We start from the raw sequence: 27873 nt of genomic DNA, 5'->3' as shown, positions 1-27873 counted from the left end.
GTGGGCCTTGCAGCCCTCATTAAGGGCCTCTGCCACTGCTTCCAAAGTCCTACATGAGCCTTGATTTAATACAGGGGCTGGGGAGGGATAACATGGACACATCTCCATTCTGAAGTCTTTCAGGACTGCATATTGAAGATGATAGTTATCTCTGGGTTTCAGGTTAGCCAAGGAAGGGGACCCTAGATAAGCTCTCTTCCGATCTGATTTAGGTCTCCCTTTCTTTTTGATCTTTTGGGGGCCTAAAGGTAGGGATTTTTTTTTTTTTTAAACCACATTCATCAAAGCACTTGGGATTCCAGAAATAAGATCAGACAACAATAAAAAAAAGCAACTTTGCTTCCTGGGGCTTTATTAGATTGTGACTAGGTACTGTGCTGAGTATTTTACATGAATTATCTTATTGAATTTGCACAGCAAACTTGTAATAGAGGAATCCTGAAGGCAGTGTGGGTCAAGGATTCAGAAAGCAGGAACTGTGGCTAGTGGAAACCAACACAAGCAAATTTACATTGTGGAGATCTAAGAAGAGCCTTTAAAATGTGTGACCAGTTTCTGCAGGAATACTGAGCTGTGGTTGGCTGTCATGGTTAATTACGCATGTGGAAAGGGCTTTCTGAAGCCATTAGGAACATCCACCCACAGACCTTTCTCTTTCTGATGTCAGGGGCAGATTCTATCCTACTCAACGTGAGTGTACAGCCTGCACATCAGGGATAATCATAATGCTCTGCATTTGTACAGAACAGGCTGTTTCCAAATGGCTTTGCATTCAATGGTGAGGTCACCTTCAGGGCCTTCCTCTCCTGAGCAGCAGAATTTGCTGTCTCCCTACCATTAGTCAGGCCTCTTGATTCAAAGATAGAAAACCAACTCAAACTGGCAGTGGGAGAAAGGGAAATGACTGGCTTACATAACTGAAAACACTGGGGGAGTCAGGCTCCAGGCTCAGCCTGTTCCCAGCTCACTCATCAGTCTCATCCATATCTCTCCTCTCTCCACGCTCCCTCTGAAGTGAACCCCTCCCTGGTCCTTCAACAAGACTTATGTGCATGTGCCTTCTACTCCTCACATGAGGCCTCTTCCTCCACACTGACTGATCCCTATTCATTTCTCTCCCTGCTGCCATGACTAAAAATAAGATTATTGAGCACGTAGAGGGGTAGGGAATCTCTGAAGATGATGCCCCTCCAATGAACCACACCTCTGACAGTCATACCTCTGTTTGGTCCTCTCCCCTTCTGAGTCTGGGCAAGCACTGGACTCACTTCTACCAGTAGGATGCAGCAACAGTGGCTCTATTCTGGAGTCCCACCCGGGCCTTACAAAAGCATGGAAGCTTCTATTTCTGCACTTTTGAGATCTCTTAGCTGTCATTTAAGAAGTCCAGCTGGAGAAACCACACAGAGAGCCTGTTTGGAGTAAAAGAGCTGCTGGAACTGCATGGACAGAGAGGCCCACTTGTCCCAGTCGTCCCCGCTGAGTCCAAGCCCTTCTGCTACCCCTGCCAAGGGACCAGAGATCTGCGTGAGCCACCCTGGGTATTCCTACCTATTTGAGCCTCTGGACGACTATAGCTGAAACCAAATGACCTGTGGAGCAGGATAATCGTCAATGGAGTCCCCCCAGCCCCTAGAATAATGAAAAACAATAAACAGTTGTAGTTTTAGGCTACTGACATTTGGAGTAGATTGTTACACAGTGATGATAACCCAAACTGAGTATCTTCCAGGTCCTGTGCTAGTTCTGCGTTTATAATTATAAATACAATATGCACAGCTCATAGCCTCCCACATCTACTCCATCCTCCCAGGCTCATTCTTCTGGGGGATATTTCCTGACTTTGCTTATCAAATGAGCTGCCCCTCTAATAAGCTCTAACAATACTCTTTACTTCCCCATCATCGCCCTTTGTACACTCAGAAGTAACTTATTTATTTCATGTCTGTTTTCCCTGGTAGGGGGGAAGCACTATGAGGGTAAGGCCCACGCATGTCTAGCTCACCACTGAATCATCTGCACCCTGTGTATCACCTGGGGCATGACAGATGCCCAACTGGCATTTGTTGGTCAAGTGACTGGCAGTAGCCTCCCTCTAGTCTGCTTTTTTTTTTATGTTGGAGAAGATGCTGGGATGATGACTCCTTCACTTCCCACAGGACAACTGAGAGAAGACAAATCCTTTTTAAGGGGTTTGGAATGCTCAAGTCCTACCAGAGCATATATTGGCATATAGTTGGCATTTGAAGCCGTGACATGGGATTAGCTAGCCCAAGCTGTGAGTATAGGTACAGAAGAAAGAAAACCATGCTAAAAGTTGAGCTCTGAGCATCCCAGTGGTAAGAGGTCAGACTGAAGAGGAGGAAGCAGCATACCATCTACTTTCTTTCTTATTCCTTCAAAGAATCAGGAAAACACTGACCATACAGAAAGTGGCTAATACTACATGTTACTTGAGGAGACTTCGTTTTTTGTTTTGTTTTGTGTCGTTTCTTTCAAGATTTTATTTAAATTGTAGTTAGTTAACATACAGTGTAGTATTCGTTTTAGAGGTAGAGTTTAGTGATTCATCAGTTACATATAACACCCAGTGTTCATTCATTACAAGTGCCCTCCTTAATGTCCGTCACTCACTTACCCCATCGCCCCCATCCCCCTTCCCTCCAGCTACCCTCAGTTTGTTCACTATTGTTCAGAGTCTCTTATGGTTTGTCTCCCTCTCTGTTTTTATCTTATTTTATTTTTCCTTCCCTTCCCCTATGTTCATCTATTTTATTTCTTAAATTCTACGAGTACTCCAACAGCCAGACAGATTAGCTACAGATTTCAAATGACTGGTGAAGGGCTGTGATACCAATTTCAATGTGTATGTGTCTTGTATAGGGAGAGAGGGTTGGGGGGAGGGTGTTCCCAAATCACCAAGTAATTCATACAATTTATCACCAAGTATTTCATACAATTCAACTCAATTTTAACACTATCTACCTGGAGAATAGCAGCAGACCCCACAGGTTAAGAGCTAAATCTCACAAAACTATCCCCCTCTTCCTTCAGACACCAGTCACAAGTCCAAGTTATTAGCTCTACTTCTAATTGACTGGCTATAAATCAGAGGTTCCCACAACTCCCTCCTTGGGTTTGATTAATTTTCCACAACAGCTCACAGAACTCAGAGAAACATTTTACATCATTAGATTACTGGTTTATTACAAAAGGGTATAACTCAGAAACAGCCAGATGGAAGAGACATATAAGGCACAGTATGGGGAGAGGGCAAGGAGCTTCCACGCTGTCTCTGACATGCCACTCTCCCCAAACCTCCACAGGCTCACCCACCCAGAAGCTCTTTGAACCCAGTCCTTTTCCTTTGGAGGGAAGCCCAAGGGAGGCTTCATTACATAGGCATGATGGCTTAAATCACTAGCCATTGGTGACTGGTTCAACCTCCAGCCCCTCTCCCCTTCCCAGAGGTCAGGAGAGTGGGAATGAAAGTTCTAACCTGCTAATCAGACGGCAGGTTCTCTTGGCAACCAGCCCCCATCCTTAGGTGTGGTCCAAAAGTTACCTCATTAATATAACAAAAGACACTTTTGTGGCACTCATCACAGGAAATTCCAAATTTTAGGAGCCCTGTGCCAGAAATGGGGATGAAGGCGAATACACATTATAAATTATTATAAATCACAGTATCACAACTGCCTCTCCCTTTATTGCCTTTCTTCACCCCGTTCTGGCACCACCTTAACAAAAACAATGTTCTTTCCAGAGGTTAGTGAGGCTGACACCGATTCTACACTCCTCTTGATTAATATATCCTTTCTAATATGGAAAATATTATTTCTCCCATTCTACCTCCTATTGCCCCCATTCGTCATGGTAAGATATGAGGGAAATAAAACGTGGTACCACTTGATAAAAGATTCAGATAAGTTATTCTAAATTATTCTGCTTGATTCCCCCACTGAAAGAAAAAATAATGTGCAAAAGCTAAAATAATAATTCCAGCTAAGGTGCTTTTTTAGACTTTGTTTGTTTGTTTGTTTATTTATTGCCTGTGAGTGGGGGCGGGGTGGGGCAGGCAGACGAAGAGGGAGAGAGAGAATATGAAGGAAACTCCATGCTGAGCACAGAGCCGGACACAGGGCTTGACCTCACAACCCTGAGATCATGATCTGAGCTAAAACCAAGAGTCAGATGCTTAACTGACTGAGCCATCCAGGTACCCCTAATTCCAGCTATGATTTAATGAACAGTTAGTCTGTGCCTGACACATCTGTAAGTGCTTTATATGCATTATCTCACTTAGTCCTTTCATCTACCAAATGAAATAGGCAATATTAGAACAGGAAGAGAACTCAAGGATATCCAAAGGAAAATGACCCACCTAGAATGCAAGCTGGTGCAGCCACTCTGGAAAACAGTATGGAGGTTCCTCAAAAAGTTGAAAATAGAGCTACCATATGATCCAGCAATTGCACTACTGGGTATTTACCCCAAAGATACAAAAGTAGGGCCCTGAAAGGCTACGTGCACCCCGATGTTTATAGCAGCAATGTCCACAATAGCCAAACTGTGGAAAGAGCCAAGATGTCCATCAACAGATGAATGGATAAAGAAGATGTGGTATATATATACAATGGAATATTATGCAGCCATCAAAAGGAATGAGATCTTGCCATTTGCAACGACGTGGATGGAACTGGAGGGTATTATGCTGAGCGAAATAAGTCAAACAGAGAAAGACATGTATCATATGACCTCACTGATATGAGGAATTCTTAATCTCAGGAAACAAACTGAGGGTTGCTGGAGTGGGGGGTGGGGTGGGAGGGATGGGGTGACTGGGTGATGGACACTGGGGAGGGTATGTGTTCTGGTAAGCGCTGTGAATTGTGCAAGACTGTTGAATCTCAGATCTGTACCTCTGAAACAAATAATGCAATATATGTTAAGAAAGAAAAAAAGAAGAAGAAGAATGTAGCAGGAGGGGAAGAATGAAGGGGGGGAAATCGGAGCGGGAGAAGAACCATGAGAGACGATGGACTCTGAAGAACAAACTGAGGGTTCTAGAGGGGAGGGGGTTGGGAGGATGGGTTAGCCTGGTGATGGGTATTGAGGAGGGCACGTTCTGCATGGAGCACTGGGTGTTATGCACAAACAATGAATCATGGAACACTATATCTAAAACTAATGATGTAATGTATGGGGATTAACATAACAATAAAAAAATTTAAAAAAAAAAGAATTCTAAAATACAAACTATTTAAAATTGGTTTTAAAAAAAAAAAAAGAAAAAGAAAATGACCTACCTAATATCACAATAAACACTTTAGAATGTCTTGATGTTGTTTAGTACTCATGATATATAACTAGTGGGCAGGCAGATACACAACCAGGGTAGAAGAGTCGAGTGAAAAGATATATAAATTCTTATGAAAATGATAAGAGCAAGCTCATACGTTCCAGAATCTTCTCACTTGGGGGGGTGGGTAAGAATCTTTGGCAATCTTTATGACCTATGGAGATTTGAAGATCTGAGAAATCAATATATCCAATTGGAAGCCTACTGTCTCATGTCAGTATATAACATATCCATGATGTTTTATTTCTTTTCCCATAAATATAGTTTACATCCTTTAAGGGTTTTAGTCGGCATGTGTTCATCAACTGCATCACCATTTTATAACAACCATATAATTTCAATTCCCTATCCTCTATGAGAAAATAGAAGTTGATAATGCATAAAAAAACTTGTCCAAGGGGCACCTGGGTGGCTCAGTCAGTTGAGTGACCAACTCTTGATTTTAGCTCAGGTCATGATCTTGGGGTCATGGGATTAAGCCCCACATCAGGCTCTGCACTCAGCAGGGAGTCTGCTTGAGATTCTCTCTCTCTCTCTCCCTCTGCCTCTCCCCCAACTCATGAGCACACACACTCTCTCTCAAATAAATAAATAAATCTTAAAACAAAAGCAAACAAACAAACAAAAAACTTTGCCCAAGATCTTATAAGTAGTAAGTGGTAGAGCCAGGTTTAACCCAGGTCTACATGATTCCAGAGACCAAGCTCTGAGCCTCTGCTTTGTATTTCTCCTCTAAAAGTGGTCAGTGAGGTCGGTGAGCTCAGTATGTGCATGCAAATCTCTTGGAATTCTACAGTTTCTGTCAGTTACCAAATGAACAGAAGAGTGACATGGAACCATTTTTACCTTCAAGACACAGTGAGTTCTCAATGTTCTTCTTTTCTCAAAGTACCAGCTATATATGATACACAAAGATGGACATGAGTAAGAAACCATGAATAAGGAACCTCTATAAGCTATTGCTAGGGAAATACTACATAGGAATTGCTGTATCTGAGAACTGAGATTCCGTAAGTCTTTAAACTTAGATTTGAAGCAGAGTGAGATGGGAATTTCTTCCTTGCAGAAGGAAGAACATACACAGAAGCAGGAAGACTACACATGTAGCCAAAGAAGAAAAATGGTTCCCTATTTATAGGTTATCCTCAAGAAGCAGACATTTGGGTAGCCTAATTAATCCCTTCTTCAAGTGACGGCATTGATGCAAATGATAGAAGTAGAATAACACAGCATATAGGGCAGAGAGTTCGACTGGGGCTCTACATCAGAGGACCATGAATGTTAGGCTGAGGAGTATCAATTTTATCAGGCAGTGACTGGCATCACTAAGGGACAAAGCATCTGAGTGATATGATCAGTACTGTCCTATAATAACAACGTACAGAATGGATCCAGAGTGACTGACAGAAGGTGACCAGGAAGACTAAACAGAGGCTGTTGCCGTAGATATGGGGTTATATGCTGTTGGGATAGAAATTTGCATAGCAGGTAACTAGAAAATGTCTGTTGAGGGATGGAAGTAACTTTATGCCTATAAATAGAAACGCCACATTGAATATATTTTGGGAAGATTACCTGATATCTACAAAGCAGATTATAATGCTATGTAATCTAGAAAGTTATAAAATTATAACTTTTTTCTATGTCAGACATATAGCAGAGCCCAGGCTCTTTTTCTTCTACTTCAGAAACACATCCCTTGTGCTCAAGGCTGTCACTGTGAAATCTTACTCTTCAGGGCTCAGTGTTTCCTCTAAAGTCAAACACCCTTGCTATAAATTAGTGTCAAATGTCTCCATGCTATTTACACTAATTGGAGTCTGTCTCCGACATGAATTAATATTCAGAATTTCCCTTGTACTACTTGCACCATGCAATGAAATTAACATGTTGCTGGAGATAATCTTTATTTTTACTTATTTTTATGTGACATGTGGTAGAAAATTCACAGGAGAGGAAGTCTTATGAACTGAAATTTAATCTATCATCTAGGTTCTCTTTGTGTCAAATTATTTAGGAACATTGAGTTTGTTTTCTCTGAAAAAAAGAAAAGGAAAAAGTATAAAGGGAGAAAAATTATATTTATTTGAAAAGGAAGAGAAGGAAACTGTGAACAAGGACTGATGCTTTTAGAACTCTCAGATTTATTATTTCCCATTATTGGCTTTGTATAGGCTAATTTCAAACCACTGTCTTCCTGCCTATAGTATGAGGATAGTACATTTGTAACATAGCAACGTATTTCTAGAAATAGACGGGCCTCCCACTGTAGGGAGAGACCTAATACGCCCTTATTGCAGCTCATTTTTTCAGTGGCTCTGATGAGAATGCAAAGATTGATTGCTTTGGAAATAGAACTCTGGATCCACAGTCATGGTAAATAAACTCTCAAGCTTAAGACTTTTTAGTGAGTCTATAAGGAGGAAATAACATGTGGAACATTTATTGAGGGACCTTATATAGAAGAAAATTCAAATTTGTTCTGCCTTAAAAAGAATTTCTTTCCAAGCAGAATATATTATTTTGTATTAATGCTGGCATTCATAGTTATGTTTACCTTATTGACAAATGAGATCAAACCATTGGATATGCACATATTGTTCCCAAATGTACTCAATCTGGGGCAACAATTTGGTGAATATTCAGCTTTCATTCAAAACAGACCTGACTCCATAGAGCAGTTAAGATAAATTCACATTTCAAGGCCTTTCTTTACGCCTTAGGACCGGATGAATGCACTCTAATACAGTCCCTTTTCTGAATCTAAGCCTACTGAACAATGCCTACATAGCTAATTATTAGACTTACTTGAGAGGTCTAAACAAGAGACTAGGAGTTGTCTCTCACTCCTCGGCCCTAATAGGCACTTGGTCACTAAGGCCATCTGACTTCTGGGGCAGTCAACACTGTCTATCCAACAGCTGTTTCTGGCCTCCTTTCTTGCTGAGAAAATTCCATCTTGCTTCAAGTGGTGAGTGACCATGTGCTTCAAGGGAGACCCCCGCGAATTTTGATTAGTCTAAGCCAATAACAACCTTTCCATTCCCCTTGCAAGTGACTGGTTTGGGGGTGGGTGTGTGACACAATCATGGCCGACTGAATGAGAAGATACCTATTAATAAGAAATATGTAGAATTCAATAGTCCCTTCTCCCCACTTGCACCAGAGGGATTATTCTGACATGTGGCAATCGATGTCTTTTCCCTAAATTCCAAACTTGACACCCAGTTCTCTACCCCAAGGTCCCAGCCTGTTGTCCTAATAATCCTCCGAATGCACTCTGTTACATTTACGGAACATACCCCTAACACCATTATGCCTGGGTTTTTTTCCCCTCTGTTCAAATGGCCTTCCCACATCATCCATTCATCCTGGTAAATGATCACTCATCCTGACCTACGACCATTCTCTCCCTATTAGAGTTACTCATTGCTTCTTTCATGCTACATTATACACTATGCACACACTACTGTAATGATCACAATGCATTAAATTAACCAATTGATGTACCTCTCTTCTCTACTCCTCCATGTCCTCCTCAGGAACAGATATTAAGTTTATCATTGCATCCATAGCACCCAGTATAGATCTTAGCCAGATATTCAATATGTAAATATTGAGTGAAGTTAAAGGAAGGAAGGGAGGGAGGGAGGGAGGGAGGGAGGGAGGAAGGAAGGAAGGAAGGAAGGAGGGAAGGAAGGAAGGGGATCCATGTATGAAAAGTTTCCATAAGTAAAAAAAAAAAAAAAATGTTGAGCACCTGAACGTACTGTATGGGTTTTCTATGACTATGGAATCATAACAGAGTGCTAGTAGCTGTACAATTTCAATAGCTAACCCTTGCTAAATATCTTACAAGCACAATGCTAAACACTTAATATGATTTATTTCATTTAAGTATCATGACAGCACAGTGAAGAAGATACTCTTACTATCACTCTCATATTATAAAGACATTCCTATTTTAAGGTAAGTGATGGCCAAGGCAAGATTCAAACCCAGGTCTGGCTCCAGAACTTTAACCAACTAGCTATCAACATGCCATTCTCCTATAGTTATTGCTCATAAAAAGAGAGGGGAAAATCTGAGCCTGGAGCCTTTGTCCTGGTAGTCTCTCTGTCACTGACTGTCCCTCTCAAAAGTCATGTTAGAGAACATTGGGATTTGTGAAGAACCAGGTACTATAAAGTGGTTTTGTACACCAGCAATTTCTCCTGGCTCTCAACATGAAATCCCCTTTCTAGTTTGATAGGTCACCAGAGTGAGTTAAGCTAATAACCCCACAAGTCTCTTATACTTACACTGTCTGCCATTCAGGTAACTAATAATATAGGTGCAGGTGATTCTAAGACCGAACAAGATGAAAGGCATTGGATTGGCCAACCACTACTCACTGCTAAGGCTTTACTTAAAAATGAACCCAGCAGTACTGAAAGACTCCCCAGGAAAGACAGGCCAGAAAAACTTCAGCCTCCTTAGACAAGGTTGAGCCATTACTCCTGAACACCTACTTCTCCAATACCCTTAATCTTCAAATGGATCTACTAGACCCTAACCCCACCCTGAGACAGAGGTGAAAGTGCTGGCTACCCTACAATACATGCCAAGTCCTCCTCTTAGACTCTGGGGACTATTCATTCATCACTTCTGAGACGAGTCACTGTTCAGTACTACATGCAGGTACTATGCAAGTGCTGGATAGCACTAACACAGATACAGTCCCTAACCCCAAAAAGCTGCAGTCCAGAATCCATGTGTATCTTTAATAAAGGTGGATAAAAATGTCATTTGAAAGTTTCCAGCAGTTTTCACTCATTACACATGAAAATGGATCTCACTTTGCTTTGGGGAAGCCACAACGGGTACTTAAATTAACCCAATGCAATTTCATGGTTCTTATACAAAATTATAAGGTCATCACTGGCCTAAATGCAGATGCTTCAGACAAAGATAATGACTTGTCTGCTTACCGAGACAAACTGGATCTACTACAGAAATGTGCATTTCCAGAGTGAAGGAAATGTGTGAATTTCTCATAAGTATAGATTTCAATTAGTCTGTTCTTGATAATTATTATTCATTCTCAAGAAAAGTGAGGGTTAAAAAGTTGACTAGAAAATAAGCAAAGATATAGTGAGTACTTTATGAGAGGGGCATTTATGATTCTATGGGCATTTAGAGGGACAAATAGCTTCTAGCTGATGGGATCAATTATAGAAAAATTCATAGGGAAGCTGACATTTGGGCAAGTTGAGGTTTTTGACAGGTAGAGAAAATCATGTGAGTAAAAACATGGCAATGAACCTAATGCAGGCATGAACGTTTAGGTAATGTTAAAAGAGGTCTTGGACTGAGTGACAGAACCCCGAAAAGGAGGTGAGAAAAGTTCTTCTACGTTATATCTGGTCAGTAATCATTTGCCACACCTATAAATCCTGCCCATTCTACATGTGAGCAGCGCAACAGAAAACAGCTGACATGGTCAAGTTCTCAGGTTTTTGTGGCACATCGTCTGGCTCTTTTCTGGACGGGCATTCCACACAATTCACCCAAGGTTTATGATTTTATAATATTCTCACACTATTGTCACTGTTTGTGAGTTGCCTCCAAACTCCAGTTATTCAACACCTCTCTGATCTTCAAAATTTTTATCTTCACTCTTCAAATGTCTATGAGTTCAGAACACATACTTTATGTCTCTCTCAACGGCAATGTGAACACACTGGGGCTGAGAGAGTACTGACAAGCAGGGGAGTCAAGAATCTTCTTATGTGCCTCTTGAGTAATAGCATCTTTCAAAAAGAAAAAAAGAAAAAGAAAAGAAAAGAAAAAGAAAGAAAGAAAGAAAACAAACCAAAGAACACTCAGTTCTACTCCTCTCTACTAGCCACTTTCCACTAGCTATTTTCTTGGTGCTGAAAGCATCAACGTTTCTCCCCTTAAAATGGGTATTTGTTCTTTTCAGGCCATTCAGTGGCTTTTCCCTCTTCCTCACAATGCTTTCGTTTCCACTGGGGTTTTAACTCTTCTCCACTGGGCATTGTTCTGGTGAAATGGTAAATGTACAGCCTGTCATCAAGAGATTTCTCCCAAGAGGCCCTGAAAGCCCTCTCTCGTGGATTATTCCTCTCATTACTCTGGCTCAGCCAGGAGACAGAAGGGTGACCAGAGCCCAGACAATCAGATGCTCCCTCCCAAAACTGCAGGTGCTGGCCCTTCCCTGTTAAAAAAACCACTACTGTACTTCCTGCTTCCTTCCCATTTCCAAGTGTAAGTCTCCAATTCCTATCAATAGCTTCTTTTTTTTAATCTGCTTCTCAAGCATCTGTAAGGCTTTTGCACTTGCTCTTCCCTCTATCTGAAATTCTTGTTGCCCAAATTTTGGGAATGCATGGGTTTAAAAGAAAAGTTTTTCACTTTCCTAGGCAATTATTAAGGATTATTCAAAGGAGTTAAGTTATTAGAAGCATCAGAAGAATTTCAAAAGTGATAATATAGTGCAATTCAAAATATTAAATTATAACATTGCACTTTCTTAAAACATGGAATATTATATACCTAGTTCTCTTGATGTGATTTTCCTGATCGAAACTCATTAATTCTCTACTATTCTCATAAAATGTAATGTGTTCAAGACCTAAATTATTTTTCTTGTCATATTTCATACTTTGTTTTAACTTAGTCAAGTTTCCATTTAACTGAACAACATACATAATACATTTGGGCTTCCCTGCCCCTATGCCAAATATCTTTATCTGCTGTCTGCTTCATCCCAAAATATCTTTATCTGCTGCCTGCTTCATCCCAAATATCTTTATCTCACTCTTTTCTCCCCTCTCTTTTCTACATATATATTTCTAGATTATAAACCACTTTTTTCAACAAACCTTCTATGACCAGCCATTTTCTTTCTGAATTTCCAATGTATTTTCTTTCTGAATTTCCAATGTATTTTATGGGTACCATTCCTATAAGACTTATAACAAGGCATTTTATGTCCCCTAGCAGACTATGAGCATCCCACTAAGTGGGTAGAGAAGGGGATACTTTTTTATGTAACTGAAATGCCTGACATTCAAATATTTATTGAGTACCTCTTTTATGCAAGGCATTACTCTAAGTGTTTCAATTACAAAAGTGAATTGACTAATGCTAGCTATTGTCATAACGCACATGTGAAATGAAGGAGGTCTGGGTAGATAATATCTAATATCTGTGTTTTTCTTAAAAAATCTAGAAGTCATAGTCCAACAGTATAAAAACACACATATATCTAAACAAGAGAAACATTGAGAAACAAGAGAAACAAGAGAAACATTGAGAGAAAATAAATATTAAACAAGAGAAACCTTGAGAGAAAATAAATATTAAGGATGGAGGAATCTTATATGAGATAATTAATTCTTTAGAGGAGAAAGAGGTTGGGGTAGGCTTCGAGTGGAAGACCAGAAGTTTGCAAATAATAATTCAGTATATATTTGTAGAGAAAAAGTATATGCACGGACACATTTACCAAACTATCTTAGGTTGAGTTTTGTATTGGAGGAGACAACAGTGCCTTGGATGATGTGTAGTCAAAAACATCTCTCCCCAAGTTTACATTTTGATTTCGAAGTGCACTCCATGATTTACTCAGCTGATTATTTCTGGCATTGACTTCTCTCAAAGGAAGTTTAATATCTGAGCAATAAACTGAAGAAGGGAATCCATTCTGGAGCTAAAATCTACCATGTAAGATAATTTAGTGGCTTAAGAGGAATTGGCTACAATTAGCTATAAAGAGAAAGAAAGAATATAGAAAACAAGGCTATAACGTAACTCTCAGAGCATTGGAACTAGAAAGTGGAACCATCAGGACCATTCTCCACGAAGACCTCCTTGCCCTGCGCTCACAGACAGTGCTGACGAAACACGCATTCTCTTGAGAACTCAGCTGTCAGTCAGGAACCCAGTGGATCAGAAGCAGTAGCTCTTTAACCTGAAATACCAACGTCACTTTTTTCTTAATCACAGGTGGGTCTACACCTACCATGGGGAGGCTACCATACTTATTTCCAATTGATCAATACTGACACCTGCTGGCTCAGGAAGGGAGACACTTGCTTGTCTAATAACTGAATTAATTGTGGGAAATAGGGGATATAGTCATCCATCCTAAATACCAAAATGAAACAACTTCTAGACCAACCTGACTATTATGTGGAAACTCTTAAGACTGTGACAAAAATCAATCCGTATTGGGATGCAGACTTGGTGGTCATGCAGAAACATGGCCCCAGATGTGCATAATCCTCAAGGAAAAGGCAAAGATATCCTCCTCTACCCGGCCTCCTTACTTCACTCCTGGATTAGGACATCACTTTCCAATCCTTGTTTCTGCCTTTAGGCTCATTTTGCTCCAATCCAACCTACCAAAGCAACTGGACTAATCTTCTACATCACACTCATGCTTCAAGCCTGAATGTAATTTATGAGGGGAAAGGGAGCCAGGTGGTACACAGTCTCACTGTAACACCCACTCACATCCATGGGCAGGCCGCAAGCTCACAATATACTCCAACAGGTAGATGTACGTGGCAAGGGTCTGAGCTGACAAGTTCACAGTAGAGTGCCTGTGGAGTAGCCGGGCAGGTATGGAGAGTAAGACTCTCTCAGGCACTCCAGCCCCTGTTTCTGCCCTCCTCTTAGCTTTCATTGCTGCTTCCCATCTGTCTGATTTCCTGACTGTGTAGATTCACTTCACTCCCACAGCTCTGCCTCCTTGGTCTGTTATTCCTGGGGAAGAGAAGTTAATGCTCTGAAATCATTTTTCCTGACTGCCCCAGTTTCTATTCCACTTGTTACCTGCTCTTAGTTATTACTCATCTTCGAAAAAACTACCAAAGTTAAGATGAATTAAGTAAATTTGCATTGTTAATGAGAACACATAGGAAGAGCATATACTTAACCCAAAGTAATGTATCTTTAATGTCCTAATGACCATTGTGCCAAGGGGCAAGAGATATTTGGGGTGGCAAGGGGAGATAAACCTTCCAGATGCAATGGAAATAAATACACAATAATAACAACAACAACAACAAGTCATTCTGAAATTTATTGGGTACTTACACATATGAGAGATAATGCTATGTATATGACGTCTCTTACCTCTCACAACAATCCTAATAGGTAGGAATCATTATGCCTAATTTATAGATGAGTATACAAATGTTCAGAAAATGTAAGTAACCTGTCCAAGCTCACACAGTAAACACGTGGTGAATCTGGGATTTTAATCAGGGTCTTTCTGATTCAGAATCCATCCATTTAACCAGTTCTGCTTTGTTGCACATTTCCTCTAAGGCTGGCCCAGATCACCGATGACACCCCCCACTGTTTAGTCTACAGGAACGAAGGTATGGGCTTCACACGCAACTGTCCAAAAGAACATTTTTACAAAAGGCCATGTAAACTGTGAAGCACTGTATATCTGCTAATTATTATTATAGGAGGAAGAATGTAACATAACGTTTTAGCTTTTCTGTAATTCTACAGAACTGAAGTGAAAGGGAGGTTCAGCATGAGAGGAAGCTCACAAACACAATCTCTCCTTTCTGTCGAAGCATGCTCCCGTGAACGTAGAGCAGCCAGGCTGGGTTTGACATACTAACACACCTGCCCTACTGTTCCACATGCCATCAACTTCACTGAGTGAGCGCTTGGTGTCACCAGCATTGTATTAGGTTGTGCGTATGTATAGCACCATGGTCCTTTGTCAAACAGCAGCCAAAACACTGAGTAGGGGACATATAGCCCTTCTCCAGCTATCAAAATGATACAAAAAAGTATACACAGGGGTGCCTGGGTGGCTCAGTTGGTTAAGCATCTGCTGTTGGCTCAGATCATGATCCCAGGGTCCTGGGGCCGAGCCCTGCATCCGGCTCCCTGGCGAACCTGCTTCTCCCTCTCCCGCTCCCCCTGCTTCTGCTCTATCTGTCAAATAAATAAATAAAACCTTAAAAAAAAAGTATACACAGAGAACCCCATTCCTATACCATCCCCATTCTCCCTGTTCTCTCTTACCCATGCAAATAACCATTTCATTAATAGTTTCTTGTTACCTTCCAGTGCTATTTTATCCAAGTACAAGCAAATATAAATGTATATCCTTATTTTCTCACTTGTATAGCACAAAAGGTACCATACACATTGCTCTTCAAAATAATCTTTTGATTTAAACTTATCCTAGAGATCTCTCCCTATCTCCTGTCTCTCTATCTCCTTATCTCCCTATCTCTCCATCTATCTTTTTTTTTTTAAAGATTTTATTTATTTATTTGACAGAGAGAGAGACAGTGAGAGAGGGAACACAAGCAGGGGGAGCAGGAGAGGGAGAAGCAGGTTTCCCGCAGAGCAGGGAGCCCGATGTGGGGCTCGATCCCAGGACCCTGGGATCATGACCTGAGCCGAAGGCAGACGCTTAACGTCTGAGCCACCTAGGCGCCCCTATCTATCTTTTATCTACTGCACAGAATTCCAAATTCTTTTTAACGTATCTGGACAACATACCAAAGATAACTAGCACTTATGTCTGAGTATTACTAGTGTTAATATAAATATGAAGGAATTTCAGAGAAGGGAGAGATCACAGGTGGGATGGGCGTAAAGAAAATACCTTGGGGAGCTGACACTGGGAGGGGACACCATTCATTGAAGAAAGAGGTAATGAAGCTATCACCTAGCGTTCCTAATCCACAGGTAGGTGGATTTCTTGCTAATGTCAATGAAACTCTTTTTACATTTTCTCTTAGCTTCCTCCAGTCTCCATTTAGATTCATGCCAAGAAGCAAGCACTGTGTTAATTGGTGCATTTTCCTGCAGAAACTAATTATAGCCCCATGCTGTCCAAACAAGGCAAATTGTTAATGATACTTTACCTGACAAAATAGAAATAAAACTATTTTGCCATGAAGGAGGATGCTGGGATTGTGTCCCAAAAGCCATTTCATCACAATTATAAAAATGAAGAGAGTTGCTGGAGAGGGCCCATCCTGGGTCCACCCCTGCTCAACCGGCTCTCTGGAGACGGGGGAGATGGGAGGGGAGGGCTGGGGGAGCATCTTCCTGTGGCTTGGGCTCCAACATTGCAGATGAGAGTACTGAAAACAGCAGTTCCTATACATGCAGACTGCTCAGGACCCTGACTGTTCTCACAGAGGCATGTACAGTCATACTATAGGCTATTTGAAAGCATCCATTCGTGTGTTTAAAAAATGTTCCCTGAGTGCCTACGATGTGCCAGGCACTGTTCTAGATTCTGGGAACACAGCAGGGGATAAAAAAGAACACAATCAAAGCAAAGCAGAGGAAACAAAACAAAAGAAACCCTGTCTCCATGCAGCTTACATTCTACTGCACAAAATAGACAATAAATAAGATAAATAAGCAGTGTGTCTGTGTGTGTGTGTGTGTGTGTGTGTGTGTGTGATGGTAATAAGTTCCATAGATAAATAGAAAGTAGAGGAGCTAGATGAGGAGTGTAGGGGTACAATTTAAAATAAGGTGCTTGGAGTGGGACTAACTGAGAAGGTGGCATTACAGCAAAGATCTGAAGAGGTTAAACTCTGTGGGCTTCCAGAAAGGAGAAAATACGGTAGAGCCAAGGCTAACGTTCATCCAAGAGGGTTTGTAAGGCCAAACATGTTGCTAAAACAGTGAAATATGTTTGTATTGTTTGGTATAACCATCACCCCGGGCAGTAGACAACTAAGGGATGGACTCCTCACATAGCAGAGAGCCTCCAGCACTCAGCTCTAGCCCTTGGGCCAGCATTCTTCCTAACTTCTCCATGCCTGAGCATGTGGTTAAATATTACAGCATCACCTTGGGACCAAAGGAAAAGCAAGTGCAAACGACCTGAGGCGGAGCAGCTGAAACAAGGAGGCAGGAAGCCAGGTGGCTGGAACAGAGTGAAGGAGGGGGACTGGGAGGAAACAGCAGATGCTTTAGAATCTCCAAGACCACTGCAAGAACTGTGGGTTTTGCTCTAAGAAGCCATTGGAGGGTTTTGAACAGGGACATGATCTTATTTAGGCTTTGGAAAGGATCATCTAGCTGCTGTGTTGAGAATATATGTAAGAATACAGGTGGAAACAGAGAGTCTAGTGAGAGGCTACTGCATTCATGGAAGCCATGAGAGGGGCTGTATTAGTTTTCTGGGGCTGCCAGAACAATTTACCTCAAGCTTTGTGGCTTAAAACAACAGAAGTTTATTCTCTTACAGTTCTGGGGGCTATAACTCTGAAATGAAGGTATTGGCAGGGCCGTGCTCCCTCTCAAGGCTTCAGGGAAGAATCCTTCCTTGCCTCTTCCAGCTCCTAGTGGCTGCACACATCACTCCAATCACTGCCCCCACCATTACGCGGCTGTCTCCTCCCTGTGTCCGTGTCACTGCGTCCCTATCTCTCTCTCCTTTCTCTTATAAAGACACCAGTCATGAGGTTTAGGGCCCACCCTCTCCAGTATGACTTCATCTTAACTTGATGATGTCTGCAAAGACCTTATCCCAATAAGGTCACACTCATAGGTACAAGGGTTAGGATTTAAGTGTATCATTCTGGGGGACACAACTCCACCCACTCCAGGGGCTTAGACCAGGGTAGCAGTGGTGGGTGTGGAAAGATGCATTCTGACTCTCACCATATTTTGAAGAGAGCTAAGAAGTTTCTCTGAAAGGCTGGAGATGTGGGATATGAGAGATGAAGAGAAGTCAAATTTGATTCCAAAGGTTTTGTTCTGGACACTTGGAAGGATGAGGTTGCTATCAAGTGAGGTGGGGAAGAGTGAAGCTGGGAGGCGGGGGGCAGGTTTAGGACAGGGATCAGGGGTTCGGTTTTGAATATGTTAAGCTGAGATCTTCAATACATAGCAAAGTAGAGGATGAACACGTAGTTAAAGTCCGCCTCCTAATTTTGATATATTCCTACCTAACCACTGTGAGGGATGGCAGATGGCTTAATAAATTATTATTGTGCATACGAATGAATGAATAAATACTACAAGTAGAAAAAACACACTTAAGAATGATTTTTTTTAATTAGGAGAAAATGGTACTTATTAATAACAGAAACTAACATTTGTATATCCTTTCCCATTTGCAAACTGCTCTTCATCTGCCTTAGTTTAACTATTCCATAAGGCAGTGATCCGTAAATGCTATAACTCTATCTAACCTACAGTGGGAAAACAAAACTAGTGAGGTTTAATCACATAACCAAGCTCACCAGACAGGAAAGGAAAATGGATTCCAACCCCAGTCTTCTGTCCCCAAATCCAAAGGCCCTTCACTACACAGAGTTCTCAGGGATGTGTATGCTCATCTGAAGATTGATGGATGTAATCCCACTGATAGTCAGAAATTTCTTATGTCAAACTCAGCATCAGAAAATTAGCAGGTCACACTTTGTAAACTACCAATATCTTTCCATTTGAAACAGCTGACAAAGTTTGAAAGTAACGTTCCTAGATATAGATATCCCACAACCCTTCTGTAAAAACGCTAGATACACTGCACTTCTGACAGTCAGTGAAACAGTGCTGATTGGAGCACTCACCTACGACAAAGAAACGATCACCTTTACTCTCCGCCAATAGCGTAGTCTGGAAAGCAAAACATTTACAGTTTTATTTCCACCTCTCTCACCAACACTTTGTGAGACCTCCAGTGTGAGACAACTTCTTTAGGTCACATATTTGGTGGAAGTAAAATAAAGGGTGGAGAGCTGATGGTCTCAAGATGCCACCACATGGTGGGTTAGATTGCGCATGGGCTCTGAAATCAGACAACACTGGATTCAAATCCCAAGCCCACCACAAACTAGGTATATTAGCTTGGGCAATTATCTTTAAGGCTTCATTTGCTCACCACTCCGATGGAAATAATGCCTACATTACAGCACTATTGCATGGATTAAGAGGGGATAATGTACGGAAAGTACAGTGCCTGGCTAGCCTAAGAAGTCAACCAAGTTGGTGTCTACTATAACTATTAGAATACTGTGTATCCTTGCCCTTCAAGGAATGTGTGGTACCTGTAACAGACAACACAGTTAAAAGAGTATGAAATAAAAGCCACAATGCCTCATTTCTCTAATTTACTGACTCACCCATGACCTGTACCTTTTCCTGCTCTGTATCTTGGTTACTGATCTTTAGAATGGGCAACACACCACTTTCTGCTTCCTTTATAAACATGCAGGATGCTTAAAAACCACTATATTATTCACATGCCTTGTTCCCTAATATTATTACTCACTCCTTCCCATTACATCATTAACTAGATTTAGGCCTCTTAAAAAACCTGTATCTTTTAATTAGAAATAAATAAATATAAAAAACCAGCTAAGTATTAAATACAGCAAATTATGACATCGGAATAATAGGCAAAACTGTTTCCAGCAATGAAGGTCAGTTAAAACTAAGAACTGCTTAAGAAAGCACATGCTATTTCCAGTAACATACAAATATAGATGCTCTGGGTGGCACCTTAGTTTCTCCTGTAGTGAGTAACACTGTTGCCCAGAAAAGAAAGGTATTTTCTTAACTGAGTGCAAAGCAGATAGAGAACAGCCTAGACAATAGATACATTAAGGCCAACACCTGACTTCAGAACTGTAGTTGTGTGCCAAATTGTGGGTTAAGGAACCAGGACAAAGGTTTCCCAACAGTGGGTAGCTATAAAAAAATGTGAGTGCTCCTCTCCATTACTTAGGCAAACCAAATACAGTCTTGGCTCTTAGTGACATGGTCTGCTTCTCAGAATTAGGAGAATTTTTTGGGCTTATTACATTACCTTAGAGCTGGTCCTCAATATGTGTTTGTTGGGTGAGCAAGGGGAATAATCCAGCTCATTTGAGTTCTACGCTTTCTTTGAATCTCCACTAAAGCATGACCATGGTCTTCCGTCCATTAGAGCTACTCATGCATGGGCTGTTTCTATCCGGATTGGAGAGGGTAGCAGGCAAGCCATAGTCATCTTGGAATCCCAAATACCTGGAATGTAGTAGGAGCATAATACATGTTTTTGCAATTATGTTAGATCGAATGGCTTTTAAATGCCTTTAGCATGACCCTAGGGGAGTTGACACCCAAACTTTCCTTCGGCTACATCCATGAAGAGCCTCCCTGGGCTCCCCTGTCATTGCTCACCAGAGATTTCCAGAGCACCATTCTCTGCAAGGCAGGCCGACAGAAATACTGATGATTCAGGCAAAGTTGTTGCCCTCAGGGAACTCACAGCCTGAGGGGAAAGAGATGACACACAAAGAGACAAACAGGAGACAGAGCTAAATGTGATCACATAGTAGCAAACTGGTGAAACCAAGAGCGAGGGTACACTGCTGCACAAGGTGCCTGTCATCTAGGGAAAATATTTTCACTGAACATTTTAAAGATAAAAAGACGAGACTTCCACTTATGAAAGGTATATATAGCCAGCAACTCTTGATACAACTTATCCTGATTCCCCACTATGATACCTAAGAAGACAGAAAAAAAAAAAGAAAAAAAGAAAACTAGCCACACTGAGGACTAATACTGAAAGGAAGGCCACGGCTAGACTCCAGGATGATTTTCCACGATACCTAAGACCAAGGGAGGTGGCTTAGGAAACTCAGTTAGCAAAAATTGTATCCATACTTTACCTCTTGAAGCAGCCTTCTCAATTACACGAATTATCCTTCTACCACTGTCCGCTACCTGGTTCAAGAACCTTGAATCTCTACCAAATGGAAAGCTGGTCAGCCTTTGATGCATGGTTACAACATCTGAAGACCTTCTTTTCTCCCATGTTTCTATGTCCCTTTGCAAACAACTTCCATAAAATAACTGGAGAGAAAGGAGTGGTCGGAACTGGTTTTGTTACATTGCATCCTGAGATACTGTTCCTATAAAGATAGAAAAACCCTAAGAATAATACATGCTCGCAATTCTAGTTTTCTTTAAGTAGTGCATTAGGTTAGACTATCAAAGGACCAGACAGTGTATGTGGGAGAAAATGTTAGTCCCAGATAACAGAGCCACACTAAATGGATGGCTATTTGACACTTAGAACTGAGTTGCAAGTTAGAAGAATTTAGAATAGAGTTTCCTCGATAACCAAGGGGATGATGGTAAGGACAAGGGAGATCCATACAATCTTCCTAAGGACAAATACCACGTTCCAAAAGATCTCCTCTTGCTTGAGGATGAATAGAGGACCTAAAACAGACCAAGGGTCCTATGCAAAAATACCGCAGGGTGCCTGGGTGGCTCAGCGGGGAACCTGCTTGAGATTCTCTCTCCTCTCCCTCTCCCTCTGTCCCTCCCCTGCTTTCTCTCTCTCTCAAATAAATGAATAAATAAAAATCTTTTTTTAAAAAAGTACTGCAAAATAATGGAAAGCAAAAATCACCCTGAAGTTTGAGAAGAACAGACTTCTAAAAATTATTTCTACGGAACTCCAAAAAAAATTTTTGATTATCATGTGACATCATTAATAGGATATTAGAAGACATGACCTAAACAAGTAGGAGCGGAAAGTCACCAGGAGAATCAGTGGAAGTGAAAAGACAGCTGTATAATATAATTAAGAATTTCAAGGAGACCAAAACTATAGTAAGATCATCAAAATCTTCATCGGAGATAGTGAAATCAGGCTTGCCAGGACAGAAAGTTGAATCAGTAATGTGAAGGATGCACTTAGAAATGCTCTCTGAGGATACAGGGAAAAATATAAAAAGATCAAAGGATGAAAAAAAGAAGGTGGTGTACAAGGTGAAGAAAGAAAGAACAGAGATGCCTGAGAATTGCAGGGATTCTCAAGAAGTCAGCTAAAACAACTCCAACATATACATCAGAGGAAAAAAAAAAATTGGGGGTAAAGGAAAACTTCCAGAGATGAGAGAAAATATGGATTGGCATCATAGAAAATAATGAATAATAGTAATCATAAAGATTTCTTGAGCATCTACTGTGTCAGGCATTTGTCTAAACATTTTATTCATATTAAATTTCATATACTCATGACTATGCAAAATTATGGTCTCCACTTTACAGATAAGGCAACTGATTCACAGAAAGGTTAACTAACTTTGCCCACGGTCAAAGAAGCAAAGAGCAAAGCCAGGACTAGATGCCAGGTGGTCTGGTTCCAGAGCCAATCCTTCTAACTACTACCCTATAATAATGAAATGGAGTCTACGTCTAGCTAAATCTCAGCAAATATTGGTAGTTACCTAGGTAAAGAAAAAACTTCAACAAAAATACTCAGGCAAAAATAAACAGAAACAAGCAAACAAAAGCAAGTCCTCTGCAAGGAACAAAAATCAAGGCAACCTAGTATGGCTGAAGTTTCAGGAAAACAGCTGCACTCACACACAGCAAATCAGTTTGTAGCATGTGACCTAGGAATTGCATTTCTAAGATTCCAGCTTAAGGCAACAGTCAATGATTTTATATATACATATAAATGTATATATAAATACATGCTATATAAAATATATCATAATGTATCAATTTATATATTATGTATAATTTATGTAAAAATGATATTTATCACCATTATTTATAATAGCAAAACTCTAATGACAAGTGCCCAACAACTAACGTATACTTAAGTAACTTATGTTTGATATGTGTGATGAAATTATTATATAGTCATTTAAATTGTTTTGGAAGACTTTCAGTGACATGGAGAAAGGTCCCTGATACAATTTTAAGAGGAAGAACAAAAACTGGAACACTACATATAGTTAGATCCCAATTTTTATGATTAAAAATGTGTGCTAACAGTGATGTTATCTCTGAGTGGTGAGAATTCAGGTGAATTTTTGTTTCGTTTTTAAATTTTTCTGCAATTTATAAATTTCATATAATAATAATGTATAGTTTCAAAGAGTGTTTAAATAGCTAATAGTCAATTATAAATAATCAATTTATAAATGATCAATAGCAAATAGCATCCTAAGTAAATAGTCTTTGTAAATATTCTTTGTAAATAATGTCTGTGCAAATAATCTTTGTAAATAATCAATAACAAATGTCATCCTAAGGAAAGAGAGTGTCAGTGAAAATAAATCAAGGACATTTGACCCAGAGGCTCTTTGTAAATAATCAAAAGCAAATTTCACCCTAAGTAATGAGAGAACCAATGATGATAAATCAGGGACTTTTGACCCAGAGGCTTATTTTAAGTACTGACTCTGCCTTCATTAGCTGGAGGGTTTTATGTCTAGTTCTTAACCTTTGTAAACTTTCTACACTTAAAAAATGGTTTCTCCTTCTGGAACAATGGAGGCTACTGTCTTTCTTTCTCACTATTACCCTTTTCCAAAGAACCAAATGAAAGTAATATGAGAGTTATTTGGTAATTTGTCAGTTTTACCAATGCAAAATACTGTATAGAGGAGGAGTCTGTTTTATTTGGGGGATTCCAGCACCCTTTGAATGTTCTTATGTTTGAAGACTTTCCCACCTTTGAGTCTGCACCTCTCCAAGACAGACACTGGATATTCACTTTCAAAATCTCTCCTGCAGTTGGACCACAGGCAAGTGACCCAGGCTTCACCAATCAGATGCTCCCATATATGACTTGGATTGGAAGCTAGGGACACAAAGACGCAGGCAGAGAGAAATTCCTTCCGGTGTAAGAGCGGAGGCCAGCTTCCAGGGACAGCAGAGGAGGTGGCTCTAAGTAGGGCCATGCGCTAAACAGTGGGGAGTCCACTGCAGCAGTCAGAGGTTTAGTCAAGACTTTCTCCCATCTGTGTCATCTCCATGCTTGAGTGTTAGCTAGAAGTGCTAAATAAAGTACTTTTCTATTTAAACTCGCTAGAGTGAATTCTGCCTTGGCCCCAACAAACAATGTGAATTTGCGTTCGATCCCAGCTACTTACCAACAAAAGTCACATATTCTTTCTAAGTCTATACAATAGCTCATCTGATGACAATAACCTTATGGGGTTGGATCTGCCTTCTGCAAAGACCCCATTCATACTCCACTAAGGCAACACAAATGCCTTCTCCATTCTCTCCTCAAAGTTACACTCATTAAGCTATCTCTCCTTCCCTTTGATTTGCAAGAATGTTTTGCAAATTTGGGCCTTGGGATCGCAGTGAATTAGAATCCTAGAATTTGGGGACTGGGTGGGATTTTAAAGAATTTCTAGTACAACCACTCATCTGATAGATGAGAAGTCAACACTGGGAACTTGTATGTTGACATTGTATTTCCAATCCATCCAAGTAGATGAACTTTTCCTGGCCCTGGTATTGCCACAAACATGGCAGTAAACGTGAAATTAACCAGTTGTTTTGTCTACGTGTCACCTAACTTGAGAACTTGTAACAAATGGACAGAGGTGATTAGCAGTTCATATCCTGGAGAAGCTCATCCCAAACACCCATTCCAGAGTATAGAAGACATAACAGTCTTGTGGGGCATTTTCCTGACAAAAGCTGGCCTTTTGCCAATCCCTGGCACCTTCACTGACAAGATAATAGCTAACAGTTCAAATAGAATTGCTAAAAGAGCCACAACTTGGTAATAACACAACTGTATTATCCAAACTGTTACACTTAGAAACTTAGGCAGTTTCTCCAAAGTGAATTACTGACTAACTTGCCTAGAGTCTCTAGGCTTCTACCTAAATTTTTCTCTGTATATTTATAATTACACACTTCTCTCCGAATTGTTGTCCTTTGCCCCGGGTAGCATTTCACACTAAATGTAACACGGAGGCCCTGTCCCTTTGCTTACCTAAGAGCTTTTACTGTGGGCTCTAATTTTCTGGTTGAGGGCTCCCAGTCAGTGACCACATTTGCTTTCAGAGCATCACGTTTCTTCTCATTTTATGAATGTGGCCTGACACAGATGCCAGTTGGCACCATGGGAAGAGACTGAGGGCAAAGAAAGGCTTTGGAGATGAAGACCACAAACTGGGCTCAGACTCAGAAACCTTCCAATGCTCCGCTTTCAGCAGCAAAACATGGCCGTTCCCATCTATTCTTAGAACGACCATCTCGAGGCGGTTTATACCATCCCTTTGAGGCAGACATTCTGGGGATGGGATTTAAGAGTGGACCCTCACTCCCTAGGGAACTATTTGGTTCCATCATCTGTGTTCTGCCATCCGCAGAGAGTGCCTTTCTGTGTACATGTATGCACGTACACATGCACACATATGCATGATTAAACAGTGCCAGTCTGCTAGTCCACACGGGGACAAGTTTAACCTTAATGCCTCATCCCCTTGCCTCTTCATTCTGGCTTGGGCCTCAGTCCTAAGGGGTACTCTCACACAGCCCAGGGCTGTAGGGCTCTCATGCTTTCCTCTCAATTGCCGAATTGAAATTTCCTCTCAGAATGGAAAAGTCATTCACACTATAACATTCAGACTTGATCCTGCTAGTCCTGTTAACATTCTATACTTCTCATACTTCTTCCTCATTCCTCAGTGACTCAGGCACCTGACTTTCCTTGCCTCCAGCACTACTTCTGTCATCGTGACTGGAGGCTTCAGTCTCCACATGAGGCCCATTCACCATTTTGGTGTCTTAGTTCCTTAGCTCAAATGATTGTTTCTCTACCTCACCTCAGATGTCCATTCACATGGTCACTTTCTAGATTTTTTTATGACCAGGAACTGTGTGAGTTCTGTATCATGTTACAATCTCTATCTCTATCATATCACACTTTTATGTCCTAAGTCTCTTCTTTATCCAGTCCAAATCCCATGATGTACCACAAAAATAATCTCCTTTAAAACCCCTAACATTTTTTTTTTTACCTCACTCTTTCTGTTATATTTACCTGGCAAACACCAACCATAATTACACTCAAATATACTTAAAGGTACATTGTCTCCTATACAGATATATTCTACTGGAGAGTATTAGAGAACCACACTAACTGGACTCACTTCAAATTTATAATCACAAACCTCAGATGGGCATTTAATACTGCAAGATGATCCTACAAACTTCTCTAGTAAAATTAGCTTTTCCACTCAAGACAGCTTTTCATACTTCCTTGTTCCTCAAATCCCACAGCCCTTTCCCTATCTCTGTTTATGATTGCCTCAGACTTTGTAGGAAGAAAAGGTCAGAAGAGTCTCATTTTCCCACTCTCAATTCTGCCAACCCGCCTACATCATACATTCCATATATGCCTGTGAAAATGGAAGTCGTGTCCCTGCTTCCATCAAAGAGAACACCACCCTTATGCACTGGATCCCATGTCATTTCACCTTCTCAAGTACTTTGAGGCAATGTCTTTTCTTCTGTTTTAAGTGAAGGATAGTTGAAAGCAAATGTCTTAGCTGACGCAGTTGAGAGCCAAACTTGATCCATAAATTTAAAATGCTAATTACAGCTGGGTATCATTAACATAATTGTAACTCACATATACATATTCATTCATTTGCCAATCTTCTGCAGGACAAAGATTGCATTTCTGGCTCACCTTTGGCATACACTGTATCTTCTGTGAATTCTAGTTTTGGTTTCTTTAAAGTACAGTGAGAACTGAAAGATATTTAAAGATGATGTGAGGTCACTGTCCTACTTTTACAAATTCTCCCAACCTTTTATAGTTGCCTTGCCCATAACAATGGAACAGCAACTTTTTTAGCAACTTGCTAAAATGTCTTTCCAAAGCATTCAGCTAATTTTGCATAAAAACAATTTTTTGCATTATTTCTTTATTTTATGTAATATTTCATTAAATTATATAATCACAGTAATGAGTACAATAGGCTGTATTCGTCTACTAGGGCCACCACCACAAAATACCACAGACTGGGGGGCTTGAACAACAGAAATTTATTTCTCACAGTTCTGGAGGCTGGAAGTCCAAGGTCAAAGTGTTGGCAGGTTTAGCGTCCCTTGAGCTTCTCTCTGGCTTGTAGATGGCCACCTTCTGGCTGTGTTTGCACATAGACTTTTTTTCCTCTGTGTGCATGCTCTGGATGTTTCTTCCTCTTCTTAGAAGGACAGCAGTTCTATTGGATTAGGGCCCCACACTTACAACCTCATTTAACCTTAATCACCTTCTTAGAGAACCTATCTCCCAATACAGTCATATTGGAGGGCAGGGCTTCAACATAAGAATGTGGGTTGGGGAGTATACTTCAGTCTACAAATTAGGCACTGGCAAGTCTAGGGATGGACACAATTGCATCTTTGTAAACAGGAGATTAAAGTGGTGAACACAGTAGTTCATGGAGTTTCAGAATGTCAAATGCCAGCCATGGAGGTCATTGCTTTACCAAAAAAAAATAAGTGGGCGGGAAGAAAGGACAATTAATCTAGTCTCAAGTTAAGGGGAGGAAATGGAAGTTGATTAAGAGAATTTCAGTTGTACCTAGTTCATTTACATTGTCCATTTCTTCCTGTCTACTGTACAAATACACCTTAAAATAATAAATATTTTTAAAAGCATTTTTAATAGACCTTCTTTGGCCCCATGTCCTTCTACCTACTGCTCTGTTTCTCTT

The 27873-nt window shown here is 40.6% G+C and overlaps 1 long non-coding RNA gene across 1 annotated transcript in view; it reads right to left on the bottom strand.

Annotated features, from left to right (window-relative positions):
• Positions 1 to 27873, bottom strand: part of LOC116632448 — a 193580-nt gene that overhangs the window by 82739 nt on the left and 82968 nt on the right. The window lies entirely within an intron of this gene.

The sequence above is a fragment of the Phoca vitulina genome, unplaced genomic scaffold (assembly GCF_004348235.1).
Source record: "Phoca vitulina isolate PV1807 unplaced genomic scaffold, GSC_HSeal_1.0 scaffold6, whole genome shotgun sequence".
In the NCBI taxonomy this organism is placed as follows: Eukaryota; Metazoa; Chordata; class Mammalia; order Carnivora; family Phocidae; genus Phoca; species Phoca vitulina.
The sequence above is the reverse complement of the archived record's forward strand: the minus strand, read 5'-3'. Positions and strand labels throughout refer to the sequence as shown.